This window comes from Oncorhynchus clarkii, chromosome 18 (assembly GCF_045791955.1).
Source record: "Oncorhynchus clarkii lewisi isolate Uvic-CL-2024 chromosome 18, UVic_Ocla_1.0, whole genome shotgun sequence".
Taxonomy (NCBI): domain Eukaryota; kingdom Metazoa; phylum Chordata; class Actinopteri; order Salmoniformes; family Salmonidae; genus Oncorhynchus; species Oncorhynchus clarkii.
The window spans coordinates 58,748,226-58,763,731 of record NC_092164.1 but is presented as its reverse complement, the minus strand read 5'-3'; the positions used below and the strand labels follow the sequence as shown (position 1 = coordinate 58,763,731).

Genomic DNA, 15,506 nt, shown 5'->3' with positions numbered 1-15,506 from the left:
GGGAGCTAGTTTCTTATGAGAAATGTTTTTAGTTTTTAGGGGTGCAACTGCATCTAGGGTATTGCGCAAGGTTAAATTGAGTTCCTCGGTTAGGTGGTTCACTGATTTTTGTCCTCTGACGTCCTTGGTTAGGCAGAGGGAGTCTGGAAGGGCATCAAGGAATCTTTGTGTTGTCTGTGAATATATAGCACGACTGTTGATGCTCCTTGGTTGGGGTCTGAGCAGATTATTTGTTACAATTGCAAACATAATAAAATGGTGGTCCGATAGTCCAGGATTATGAAGAAAAACATTAAGATCCACAACATTTATTCCATGGGACAAAACTAGGTCCAGAGTATGACTGTGACAGTGAGTAGGTCCAGAGACACGTTGGACAAAACCCACTGAGTCGATGATGGCTCCGAAAGCCTTTTGGACTGGGTCTGTGGACTTTTTCATGTGAATATTAAAGTCACCAAAAATTAGAATATTACCTGCTATGACTACAAGGTCCGATAGGAATTCCTGGAACTCAATTAGGAATGCTGTATATGGCCCAGGATGCTTGTAAACAGTAGTTATAAAAAGTGATTGAGTAGGCTGCATAGATTTCATGACTAGAAGCTCAAAAGACGAAAACATATATATTTTTTTGTAAATTGAAATTTCCTATTGTAAATGTTAGCAACACCTCTGCCTTTGCGGGATGCACGGGGGATATGGTCACTAGTGTAACCAGGAGGTGAGGCCTCATTTAACACAGTAAATTGATCAGGCTTAAGCCATGTTTCAGTCAGGCCAATCACATCAAGATTATGATCAGTGATTAGTTCATTGACTATAACTGCCTTTGAAGTAAGGGATCTAACATTAAGTAGCCCTATTTTGAGATGTTAGGTATCACAATCTCTTTCAATAATGGCAGGAATGGAGGTCTTTATCCTAGTGAGATTGCTAAGGCGAACACCGCCATGTTTAGTTTTGCCCACGGTCTCAATGGGGATAGCTGAGCTGACTACACTGACTGTGCTAGTGGCAGACTCCACTAAGCTGGCAGGCTGGCTAACAGCCTGCTGCCTGGCCTGCACTCTATTTCATTGTGGAGCTAGAGGAGTTATAGAGCCCTGTCTATGTTGGTAGATAAGATGAGAGCACCCCTCGAGCTAGGTTGGAGTCCGTCACTCCTCAGCAGGCCAGGCTTGGTCCTGTTTGTGGGTGAGTCCCAGAAAGAGGGCCAATTATCTACAAATTCTATATTTTGGGAGGGGCAGAAAACAGTTTTCAACCAGCGATTGAGTTGTGAGACTCTGCTGTAGAGCTCGTCACTCCCCCTAACTGGGAGGGGGCCAGAGACAATTACTCGATGCCGACACATCTTTCTAGCTGATTTACACGCTGAAGCTATGTTGCGCTTGGTGACCTCTGACTGTTTCATCCTAATATCGTTGGTGCCGACGTGGATAACAATATCTCTATACTCTTTACACTCGCCAGTTTTAGCTTTAGCCAGCACCATCTTCAGATTAGCCTTAATGTCGGTAGCCCTGCCCCCTCGTAAAAAGTGTATGATCGCTGGATGATTTGTTTTAAGTCTAATAATGCGGGTAATGGTGGGAAGCTTCGGCATATCAGACCCCGTAACGGGAGGAGTAGAGACAAGAGAAGGCTCAGCCTCAGACTCCGACTCGCTGCTTAATGGGGAAAACCAGTTGAAAGTTTCTGTCGGCTGAATGAGCGACACAGGTTTAGTCCTGTAGATTCCTAGTATAACCTCCTAGTATTCCTGTAGATTCCTTGTATAACCTCCCTAGTATTCCTGTAGATTCCTAGTATTCCTCCCAGTATTCCTGTAGATCCTTGTATTCCTGTAGATTCCTAGAATTACTGTAGATTCTTAGTATTCCTCCTAGTATTCCCCCTTAGTTTTTCAAGTCCTCCTAGTAGTCCTACTATTGCTGTAGATTCCTAGTATTCCTGTAGATCCTACTATTCCTGTAGATTCCTAGTATTCCTGTAGATTCCTAGTAGGACCTAGTTTTCCTAGTTTTCCTGTAGATTCCTAGTATTCCTCTTAGTATTTCTAGTATGCCCAGTATTCCTGTAGATTCCTATTATTCCGTCTAGTATTCCTGTAGATTCTTAGTATTCCTCTTAGTTTTTCTAGTACTCCTAGTATTCCTACTATTCCTCTATATTCCAAGTATTCCTAGTACTCCTAGTATTCCTTCTAGTATTATTGTAGATTCTTAGTAGGACCTAGTATTCCTGTAGATTCCTAGTATTCCTTCTAGTATTCCTCTGAATATTCCTCATTGTATTCCTTTAGATCCTAGTATTCCTGTAGATTCATAGTATTCCTCCTAGTTTTCCTGTAGATTCGTAGTAGGACCTAGTATTCCTGTAGGTTCCTTGTATTCCTGTAGATTCCTAGTATTCCTCCAAGTATTCCTGCAGATCCTAGTGTTCTTCCTAGTATTCCAGTAGATTCGTAGTATTCCTCCTAGTGTTCTGCCTAGTATTTCTGTAGATTCCTTGTATTCCTGTAGATTATTCGTATTCCTCTTAGTATTCCTCCTATTAATCCTATTACTCTTAGTATTCCTTCTAGCATTCTTAGTTCTAGTATTCCTGTTGATTGCTAGTATTTCTCTTAGTATTATTGTGGATCTTTTTTGATTCCTGTGTTCCTGTAGATTCCTAGTAGGACATAGTATTCCTTTAGATTCCCAGTATTCCTCTTGGTATTTATAGTGCTCCTAGTATTCCTTTAGATCCTACTATTCCTGTAGATTCCTAGTATTCCTGTAGATTCATAGTATTCCTCCTAGTATTCCTCTTAGAATTTATAGTACTGCTAGTATTCCTGTAGATTCTTAGTATTCCTCCTAGTATTCCTCTTAGTATTTCTAGTACTCCTCATAGTATTCCTCATCATATTCCTCCTAGTATTCCTACTATTCCTGTAGATTCCTAGTATTCCACCTAGTATTCCTACTATTCCTGTAGATTCCTAGTATTCCTCCTAGTATTCCTAGTATTTCAGTAAATTCCTAGTATTCCTCCTATTATTCCTAGTACTATTAGCATTACTTCTAGTATTTCTTGTACTTGTATTCCTGTAGATTGCTATTCTTTCTCTTAGTATTATTGTGGATCTTGTTTGACAATCTAATGTATTATAGTAACATGACAGTTACCGTTACTGTTGGGATCTCACTGCTTTTCATAATATGGAATGTACAGTGGGGCAAAAAAGTATTTAGTCAGCCACCAATTGTGCAAGTTCTCACACTTAAAAAGATGAGAGAGGCCTGTAATTTTCATCATAGGTACACTTCAACTATGACAGACAAAATGAGAAAAAAAAGGTTTTTAATTAATTTATTTGCAAATTATGGTGGAAAATAAGTATTTGGTCAATAACAAAAGTTTATCTCAATACTTTGTAATATACCCTTTGTTGGCAATGACATAGGTCAAACGTTTTCAGTAAGTCTTCACAAGGTTTTCACACACGGTTGCTGGTATTTTGGCCCATTCCTCCATGCAGATCTCCTCTAGAGCACTGATGTTTTGGGGCTGTTGCTGGGCAACACGGACTTTCAACTCTCTCCAAAGATTTTTGAGATCTGGAGACTGGCTAGGCCACTCCAGGACCTTGAAATGCTTCTTACGAAGCCACTCCTTCGTTGCCCGGGCGGTGTGTTTGGGATCATTGTCATGCTGAACGACCCAGCCACATTTCATCTTCAATGCCCTTGCTGATGGAAGGAGGTTTTCACTCAAAATCTCACGATACATGGCCCCATTCATTCTTTCCTTTACACGGATCAGTCGTCCTGGTCCCTTTGCAGAAAAACAGCCCAAAAGCATGATGTTTCCACCACCATGCTTCACATTAGGTATGGTGTTCTTTGGATGCAACTCAGCATTCTTTGTCCTCCAAACACGACGAGTTGAGTTTTTACTAAAAAGTTATATTTTGGTTTCATCTGACCATATGACATTCTCCCAATCTTCTTCTGCATCATCCAAATGCTCTCTAGCAAACTTCAGACGTGCATGGACATGTACTGGCTTAAGCAGGAGGACACGTCTGGCACTGCAGGATTTGAGTCCCTGGCGGCGTAGTGTGTTACTGATGGTAGGCTTTGTTACTTTGGTCCCAGCTATCTGCAGGTCATTCACTAGGCCCCCCCGTGTGGTTCTGGGATTTTTGCTCACCGTTCTTGTGATCATTTTGACCCCACGGGGTGAGATCTTGTGTGGAGCCCCAGATCGAGGGAGATTATCAGTGGTCTTGTATGTCTTCCATTTCCTAATAATTGTTCCCACAGTTGATTTCTTCAAACCAAGCTTCTTACCTATTGCATATTCAGTCTTCCCAGCCTGGTGCAGGTCTACAATTTTGTTTCTGGTGTCCTTTGACAGCTCTTTGGTCTTGGCCATAGTGGAGTTTGGAGTGTGACTGTTTGAGGTTGTGGACAGGTGTCTTTTATACTGATAACAAGTTCAAACAGGTGCCATTAATACAGGTAACGAGTGGAGAACAGAGGAGCCTCTTAAAGAAGAAGTTACAGGTCTGTGAGAGCCAGAAATCTTGCTTGTTTGTAGGTGACTAAATACTTATTGTCCACCATAATTTGCAAATAAATAAATTAAAAATCCTACAATGTGATTTTCTGGATTTTTTTTCTTCTCATTTCGTCTGTCATAGTTGAAGTGTACCTATGATGGAAATTACAGGCCTCTCTCATCTTTTTAAATGGGAGAACTTGCACAATTGGTGGCTGACTAAATACTTTTTTGCCCCACTGTATACATGGTGGACTCTTTTATACATAGCACATAGCTAGGCCTATATACAGCTTGTTAACTGACCACCCGAGTGCCGGGTTTTGTTCAAGTGATAAACTGACTTATGATATGTTGGGTACATAGACGTGTGTGTGTGTGTGTGTGTGTGTGTGTGTGTGTGTGTGTGTGTGTGTGTGTGTGTGTGTGTGTGTGTGTGTGTGTCTGTGTGTGTGTGCGTCTCTAACTTTTCCTCATTGAAGTATCTAAGTCAGAGCTTGAAAGGGGGGTGGGGGAGGAGGACTTTCAAGTGAAAGTGTTGGCTCAGGAGATTATTATTTTATTTTATTTGTGGGGGGGTCAAGGTGAGGAGGGGGATTATTTAAGATGCTCTTTGGTGCTTTTGGAAGATGGGCAGGGACTCTGCTGTTCTAGCTTCAGGGTGAAGCTGGTTCCACCATTGGGGTGCAAGGAGAGAGAAGAGCTTGGACTGGGCTGAGAGGGAGTTGCAAAGAGACCAGAGGTAGGCGGAATTGAGTGCTCGGGTTAGGGGTGTTGGGTTTGAGCGCAGCCTGAAGGTAGGGATGGCCAGGTCCTCACAATACACAAACATCTGGTCCCAAAGTGATTATGCATTGATCCAGGACCATCAGGATGGATTGATCCAGGACCATCAGGATGGATTGATCCAGGGCCATCAGGATGGATTGATCCAGAGCCATCAGGATGGATTGATCCAGGACCATCAGGATGGATTGATCCAGGACCATCAGGATGGATTGATCCAGGACCATCAGGATGGATTGATCCAGGGCCATCAGGATGGATTGATCCAGAGCCATCAGGATGGATTGATCCAGGACCATCAGGATGGATTGATCCAGGACCATCAGGATGGATTGATCCAGGACCATCAGGATGGACTGATCCAGGACCATCAGGATGGACTGATCCAGGACCATCAGGATGGATTGATCCAGGACCATCAGGATGGATTGATCCAGGACCATCAGGATGGATTGATCCAGGACCATCAGGATGGATTGATCCAGGGCCATCAGGATGGATTGATCCAGAGCCATCAGGATGGATTGATCCAGGACCATCAGGATGGATTGATCCAGGACCATCAGGATGGATTGATCCAGGACCATCAGGATGGATTGATCCAGGACCATCAGGATGGACTGATCCAGGACCATCAGGATGGGTGATCCAGGACTATAAAGAGGAAGGGGCCTGCAGTATGGATTGATCCATCCATTGATGATGGATTCAGGAAGAGGGGCCAGCCAGTAGTGTGCTTTGAGCCTCAGGACAGTAAGTGTTAGACCAGGGCTCCTCCTGGGCTCCAGTTATGTCTGCTTCCCAAATGACACCCTATTCCTTACACAGTGCACTACTTTTGGGGAATAGGGTGTTATTATACTATCCACTATGTAGGGGATAGGATGTTATTTGGGACGAAGACAGTCTTTAAATAGCCACTATGTTTACTTAGCTGCTTGATGTACATCACCACTGTCTGTCTCCCCTTAACGACCTATACAAATCTAATTTGATGCAATGCTGGTAAAGTAGTCTGGCTGTATTGTATGAAATCACTACTTGGGGCTGATGTTGGGCCGTTTAGGTCATGAGAGAAATGATAGCACTTAAGCTTAGTGTAAACTATTATGGCAAATGATTTTCTTGCTCGTTAGAGGCCTGATCGTGATTTGATTAGATGGTGACACAGTACTGCTGCAACTTTAGAGCTGTTGTGTGTAGGCCTATCTCCCAAACTGAAGTGGAACAATCTCAAGTTAATTTTCTTATGAATATTTTTCAAGTAGTTTTTTATTTATTTTTCAGCAACACACACACACACACACACACACACACACACACACACACACAGACACACACACACACACACACACACACACACACACACACACACACACACACACACATATTTCTAATTAGTTACTTCTTCCTGCCATCGCCTCCACACTAACAGTTGCATCCTGGTAGGCTTAGTGTAGCTGTCCACTGAGGTGATGTCTCCGCTGCCCAAGAGTCCTCTTCCTCACTCCCTGTCGCTCTGGAAGGCTTATGAACCTGACAATGTTGCCTCTCAAACCCTCAAAGAATAGGATTATTCCATGATAAAAAATAAAAAAAATCAGTAAGTAGCTAAAATGGGGAGACGGTCAAGTAGGAGAAACAGTGGACTTGGGGATTGAACCACAATCTCCTGCAGGACGTTGTTTAGGCTAAGTGACACGTACCGGCAGGACGTTGTTTAGGCTTAGTGACACGTACCGACAGGACGTTGTTTAGGCTAAGTGACACGTACCGACAGGACGTTGTTTAGGCTAAGTGACACGTACCGACAGGACGTTGTTTAGGCTAAGTGACACGTACCGACAGGACGTTGTTTAGGCTAAGTGACACGTACCGACAAGACGTTGTATAGGCTAAGTGACACGTACCGGCAGGACGTTGTTGAGGCTAAGTGACACGTACCGACAAGACGTTGTATAGGCTAAGTGACACGTACCGACAGGATGTTGTATAGGCTAAGTGACACGTAACGACAGGACGTTGTATAGGCTAAGTGACACGTACCGATGGGTGTTACCACAACACCACCACGGCTCTACACAAAATGTTCCTTTACACCTCAATTAGTTGACATAGAAACTTCTCAGTCAGCGTATATGATTGAGATATTGAGACATTTACACTGGGCAGTGTCCAAAAACGATGACACTAGGCAGTGTCCAAAAACGCTGTCCCTAGGCAGTGTCCAAAAACGATGACACTAGGCAGTGTCCAAAAACGCTGTCACTAGGCAGTGTCCAAAAATGCTGTCACTAGGCAGTGTCCAACAACGCTGTCACTAGGCAGTGTCCAAAAACGCTGTCACTAGGCAGTGTCCAAAAACGCTGTCACTAGGCAGTGTCCAAAAACGCTGTCACTAGGCAGTGTCCAAAAACGCTGTCACTAGGCAGTGTCCAAAAATGCTGACACAAGGCAGTGTCTAAACACCGCACTACTGTTTTATGCCCTATCCCATAGAGCTCTGGTCAAAAGTAGTGCACTCTATAGAGAATAGGGTTCCATTTCCGACTGCTACTGAGCAGTTTTGGCTGATTGACACCTCTATCTTTTGGCTCTCAGCTAAAATGCATGAGGCGTGTGGCCGGATAATTGGGCTATTAACTCTGCTCTGCATACCAGTCAATTACATGTGAATTATACCTTGCTATTTGGCTCTGTCAGATCACAGGTGATTGGAGGGCTAATCTCTGGTCATGTGGGCGGCTGCAGGTGGTTGGGTCTTTTCCACACATCTGCTTTTTCCTGGTTTGAATGTTTTTTTTGTAGACCGATAGATTTATTGTGTTTGAGTGAGGAGGAGAATTTTCTCTGTACCAGGGATGAGCAATCTTTTCGGATCCCCAGTGGGATTTGGTTTTGTGCTGTGAGTGAAGTTGCAGCTGCTGAGCACAGATAACATACATTTTACACACAAACTGAATCATCATAATCAGAAACTGTTTTTGCTCTCTGTTACCCCTTAGAGGTAATCTATAGGTAATCTATAACCCCCTTAGAGGTAATCTATAGGTAATCTATAACCCCCTTAGAGGTAATCTATAACCCCCTTAGAGGTAATCTAATCTAATCAGTTCCATCGAACTGGCTCTGGAACCTCATGTTCCTAGCTGTGTGTGTGTGTGTGTGTGTGTGTGTGTGTGTGTCTGTATATATTTGTGTGTGTGTGTGTGTGTGTGTTCTAGGGCTGGGACGATACCAGTACTCACATATACACACATATTTACACAACACACATTCACACACTCACGCACACACTATATACACCCATACACACACATGCGCACACGTGCATACTGATGCCGCACACACAGTCACACTTTCAAACTCACCACATACACTGCCGCTACTTCCCCACATAAACTGCCGCTACTTCCCCACATACACTGCCGCTACTTCCCCACATAAACTGCTGCTACTGCCCCACATACACTGCTGCTACTACCCCACATACACTGCTGCTACTGCCCCACATACACTGCTGCTACCCCACATACACTGCTGCTACTGCCCCACATACACTGCTGCTACTGCCCCACTTAAACTGCCGCTACTGCTCCACATACACTGCTGCTACTGCCCCACATACACTAGCTGCTACTGCCCCACATACACTGCTGCTACTGCCCCACATACACTGCCTCTACTGCCCCACATACACTGCTGCTACTGCCCCACATACACTGCTGCTACTGCCCCACATACACTGCTGCTACTGCCCCACATACACTGCTGCTACTGCCCCACATACACTGCTGCTACTGCCCCACATACACTGCTGCTACTGCCCCACATACACTGCTGCTACTGCACCACAAACACTGCTGCTACTGCCCCACATACACTGCCGCTACTGCCCCACTTACACTGCCGCTACTGCCCCACATGCACTGCTGCTACTGCCCCAAATACACTGCTGCTACTGCCCCACATACACTGCTGCTACTGCCCCACATACACTGCTGCTACTGCCCCACATACGCTGCTGCTACTGCCCCACATACACTGCTGCTACTGCACCACAAACACTGCTGCTACTGCCCCACATACACTGCTGCTACTGCCCCACATACACTGCTGCTACTGCCCCACATACACTGCCTCTTGTGCCCCACATACACTGCTGCTACTGCCCCACTTACACTGCCGCTACTGCCCCACATACACTGCTGCTACTGCCCCACATACACTGCCGCTACTGCCCCACATACACTGCTGCTACTGCCCCACATACACTGCTGCTACTGCCCCACATACGCTGCTGCTACTGCCCCACATACACTGCTGCTACTGCCCCACATACACTGCCTCTACTGCCCCACATACACTGCTGCTACTGCCCCACATACACTACTGCTACTGCCCCACATACACTGTCGCTACTGCCCCACATACACTGCTGCTACTGCCCCACATACACTGCTGCTACTGCCCCACATACACTGCTGCTACTGCCCCACATACACTGCTGCTACTGCCCCACATACACTGCTGCTACTGCCCCACATACACTGCTGCTACTGCACTACAAACACTGCTGCTACTGCCCCACATACACTGCTGCTACTGCCCCACATACACTGCTGCTACTGCCCCACATACACTGCTGCTACTGCCCCACATACACTGCTGCTACTGCCCCACATACACTGCCTCTTGTGCCCCACATACACTGCCGCTACTGCCCCACTTACACTGCCGCTACTGCCCCACATACACTGCTGCTACTGCCCCACATACACTGCCGCTACTGCCCCACATACACTGCTGCTACTGCCCCACTTACACTGCCGCTACTGCCCCACATACACTGCTGCTACTGCCCCACATACACTGCCTCTACTGCCCCACATACACTGCTGCTACTGCCCCACATACAATGCCTCTTGTGCCCCACATACACTGCCGCTACTGCCCCACTTACACTGCCGCTACTGCCCCACATACACTGCTGCTACTGCCCCACATACACTGCTGCTACTGCCCCACATACACTGCTGCTACTGTCCCACATACACTGCTGCTACTGCCCCACATACGCTGCTGCTACTGCCCCACACACACTGCTGCTACTGCACCACAAACACTGCTGCTACTGCCCCACATACACTGCTGCTACTGCCCCACATACACTGCTGCTACTGCCCCACATACACTGCCTCTTGTGCCCCACATACACTGCCGCTACTGCACCACATACACTGCTGCTACTGCCCCACATACACTGCTGCTACTGCCCCACATACACTGCCGCTACTGCCCCACATACACTGCTGCTACTGCCCCACATACACTGCTGCTACTGCCCCACATACACTGCTGCTACTGCCCCACATACACTGCTGCTACTGCCCCACATACACTGCTGCTACTGCCCCACATACACTGCCTCTACTGCCCCACATACACTGCCTCTACTGCCCCAAATACACTGCTGCTACTGCCCCACATACACTGCCTCTACTGCCCCACATACAATGCCGCTACTGCCCCACATACACTGCTGCTACTGCCCCACATACACTGCTGCTACTGCCCCACATGCACTGCTGCTACTGCCCCACATACACTGCTGCTACTGCCCCACATACACTGCTGCTACTGCCCCACATACACTGCCCCACATACACTGCTGCTACTGCCCCACATACACTGCTGCTACTGCCCAACATACACTGCTGCTACTGACCCACATACACTGCTGCTACTGCCCCACACACACTGCTGCTACTGCCCCACATACACTGCCCCACATACACTGCTGCTACTGCCCCACATACACTGCTGCTACTGCCCCACATACACTGCCCCACATACACTGCTGCTACTGCCCCACATACACTGCTGCTACTGCCCCACATACACTGCTGCTACTGCCCCACATACACTGCCACTACTGCCCCACATACACTGCCGCTACTGCCCCACATACACTGCTGCTACTGCCCCACTTACACTGCCCCACATACACTGTCGCTACTGCCCCACATACACTGCCGCTACTGCCCCACATACACTGCCGCTACTGCCCCACATACACTGCCGCTACTGCCCCACATACACTGCCGCTACTGCCCCACATGCACTGCCGCTACTGCCCCACATACACTGCCGCAACTGCCCAACATACACTGCCGCTACTGCCCCACATACACTGCCGCTACTGCCCCACATACACTGCCGCTACTGCTCCACATACACTGCCGCTACTGCCCCACATACACTGCCGCTACTGCTCCACAAGCAGTGGCTGCTTCACTAAAGGTTTTGCGATTCTGCTGCTGGACTTAGAGGTAATTTGTGGTTGAGTACAGTACCCTGCGTCACCACTTCAATTTCTCCAGACCAGCGCAAGGGGGAGTTACAGGACTTATTATGCTTTTGGGTCCTACTATGTCTCTAACTGACAATGAGTGGGTGACATAAACCTAAATAGAAACTGATAATTGTGCACGACTTCAGTATTACTTACTAAAACTGTTGTTACACTAAGTTATTTAAAAAAAAAAATTGGGGTCTTACTGTAGTACTGTAGGCCACTCCCGACCGGTCACGTCGTACAGTGCCTGAGTGGCGCAATGGTCTAAGACACTGCATAGTAGTACAAGCTATGTTGCTACAGATGCTGGTTCAATTCCTGTGACTGGAAGACCCATGAGATGATTGTACGTGTTTGATTTCTCTCCCTCTAAAATCAGAAATAAATCATTCAAAATAACAAACTGGCTTTATTTACAAATTAGAAACAATGTCTCACCCGTGTTCAAGAATGGCCTACACCTCATGTAGCCTAGCCCAAAGGCCTATATGTTTTGGTAAGGTTTGTGTCACAACTAAAGTGGACAAATAACTTCTTAAAATGAATCACATGAATCGGATTTACAATGGGTGTAGAAGATAATTTTCACGATAAAAGCATTACATGCATAATCACATTTGCAGATTTCATAATGGTGTTTTCCGCTAATGGATCATTCGCACTTATAGCCTACTACCATGTGTGCATTGCTGCGCGATTAATGTGAAGAAATAGCCTAATAGTTTATCAACATTTTAAGCTAAACCTTCTGGTCTGTTGCGTCAGCCTCATTGTGTAAAACAAGTATTTTTGATGCTAGAGGTTGTGTTAATTTGCATCCCACAACTGTCCCAGACTATGTTTGGAATATTTATTTCTCGCACAGAATTGAATAGGTTCACTTTTGTAATATGGGGGAATAGTAGATTGACATAGGCTAGTGCCTTTGCTGTTTGTTAAGCCTACTCATCTTGTTGGCTGAGGAAAAGTAAATGTGAACAGTTCTTCCAATATCTTCAGTATGCACCTCGGAATTGGATAAGGACGCGTGCAGTTGCGTCCCCGCAGTGTCTGTCTTCACTTGTAGCCTGTGAGAAACACCTGTTCACGTGTGACAGCCGTGTAAGAGGTGCTTCGGAGCACGACGGCAACTGGCCGCAAAAGGCATGGATTTGTTTAGGGTTTATTACGGCCACACAAAGAGTATGCCGCCGCAAAAAAACAAAGCAGAGCACATGCTTTTCAAGCAACTTTTTCATCATTAGAGTCGCATCATACAGCCTTACAATGTATTAAAATCAAAACATATAACCCAACGTTTGTATAACAACTAAAGTTACACAAATAACTCTAAATTAAGCATTTAGGAATACCCATTTCTTTGTTAAACGCTCAACACAGAATAGCCACGTGTGCACTCCCTCAAATAGTTGGGAGAATATATCCTTTCTATCTTATTCAGCTTTGTTCAATTGTATTCTTCATACTATAAAATAATGCCACGGAATTCTAAGCAAATCTTGTCTGCTAAATGAACTAGTGTAGCCCACAGCCATATGGTATAACCAGATCAGGACCTAACATAAGGAAAACTCAGAGTATGCTATTCTGTTCTTCTGAAATAGACAACATTTTCTTCATGTCATGTTTCTTTAAAGCTGTCTAAAATAAATTGATTTATTGTGAAGGTGTAGGCTATATTAGATGGATTTATTACACTTTTTAAATGTAGATGTTCCCTAACTGTGTTTGTTAATTAACCAGCTGGACGACTGTGTGATCACGCTCTCCGTAGCCGATGTGAGCAAGACCTTTAAAAAGATCAACATTCACAAGGCCTCGGGGCCAGATGGATTACCAGGACGTGTACACAGAGCATGCGCGGACCAACTGGCAAGTGTCTTCATTGACATTTTTCAACCTCTCCCTGACTGAGTCAGTAATACATGTTTTAAGCAGATCACCATAGTCCCTGTGCCCAAGAAGCGAAGGTAACCTGCCGAAAGCCCTGATCAACGACGAGATAGCCTATTGGGACGAGGTCAGAGACCTGGCAGTGTGGCGCCAGGACAACAACCGCTCCCCCTTATCTAGCTAGCTTGTTAGCTAGCTAGCTACGCTAATATTAGATGTAAAGTTAGCTTGCCTGCCTCGATAGGTAACATTAGCTAACCTGCCTCAGTTTATCAAATGATACAGTGCCTTGTGAAAGTATTCGGCCCCCTTGAACTTTGCGACCTTTTGCCACATTTCAGGCTTCAAACATATAGATATAAAACTGTATTTTTTTGTGAAGAATCAACAACAAGTGGGACACAATCATGAAGTGGAACGACATTTATTGGATATTTCAAACTTTTTTAACAAATCAAAAAGGTGAGGCCAAATCTGGCCTTTATGGAAGAGTGGCAAGAAGAAAGCCATTTCTTAAAGATATCCATAAAAAGTGTCGTTTAAAGTTTGCCACAAGCCACCTGGGAGACACACCAAACATGTGGAAGAAGGTGCTCTGTTCAGATGAAACCAAAATTGAACTTTTTGGCAACAATGCAAAACGTTATGTTTGGCGTAAAAGCAACACAGCTCATCACCCTGAACACACCATCCCCACTGTCAAACATGGTGGTGGCAGCATCATGGTTTGGGCCTGCTTTTCTTCAGCAGGGACAGGGAAGATGGATGGAGCCAAATACAGGACCATTCTGGAAGAAAACCTGATGGAGTCTGCAAAAGACCTGAGACTGGGACGGAGATTTGTCTTCCAACAAGACAATGATCCAAAACATAAAGCAAAATCTACAATGGAATGGTTCAAAAATAAACATATCCAGGTGTTAGAATGGCCAAGTCAAAGTCCAGACCTGAATCCAATCGAGAATCTGTGGAAAGAACTGAAAACTGCTGTTCACAAATGCTCTCCATCCAACCTCACTGAGCTTGAGCTGTTTTGCAAGAAGGAATGGGAAAAAATTTCAGCCTCTCGATGTGCAAAACTGATAGAGACATACCCCAAGCGACTTATAGCTGTAATCGCAGCAAAAGGTGGCGCTACAAAGTATTATCTTAAGGGGGCTGAATAATTTTGCACGCCCAATTTTTCAGTTTTTGATTTGTTAAAAAAGTTTGAAATATCCAATAAATGCCGTTCCACTTCATGATTGTGTCCCACTTGTTGTTGATTCTTCACAAAAAAATACAGTTTTATATCTTTATGTTTGAAGCCTGAAATGTGGCAAAAGGTCGCAAAGTTCAAGGGGGCCGAATACTTTCGCAAGGCACTGTAACTACCTACATAAACATTATAACATTATCTAACGTCGTTAGCTAAGTTACATCAGAGGTCATTATATTCCAGTATCTCGGATTATACTCACCATCACCGGTCGTTGCACACCAAGCTGGCGTTATTGGTGCAGACTTGTGGACTGACAAACTCAAGCACCTATTCCGCATACTAGCTAGGGTCCTTCAGTAGGGCATGCATACCATAGAACTTTGGCTGTGGAGGCATGGTCAATCCATATAGTGATCATTTGAACGTGTTGGGGGTGATGAAACAACAGAGCCCCATTCAATGAAGGGCAGCGGAGGGGCGATTTGCACGTGGAGCTTGGCAAAATGGGGCATGATTTATTGACATAATTGTAATTCAAACCCAACCTTCATTTACTTGTGACGCACTGAGGTTCCAAACTCCGCTTTAGATAAGACTGACTTTGTGACCAAAATGATCCTATTTACACTTTGTAGTCAGTTTCAGACACTAAAATAAATGTTTCAGACTCATATGCTGTTTTCAAAGGGATTTGTTGCATTTTAGAGGCAG

At 45.2% G+C, this 15,506-nt stretch overlaps 1 pseudogene; it reads left to right on the top strand.

The window, feature by feature from the left end:
• The window catches only part of LOC139372382 (syndetin-like), a 284,096-nt pseudogene that overhangs the window by 37,944 nt on the left and 230,646 nt on the right, over window positions 1-15,506 (top strand).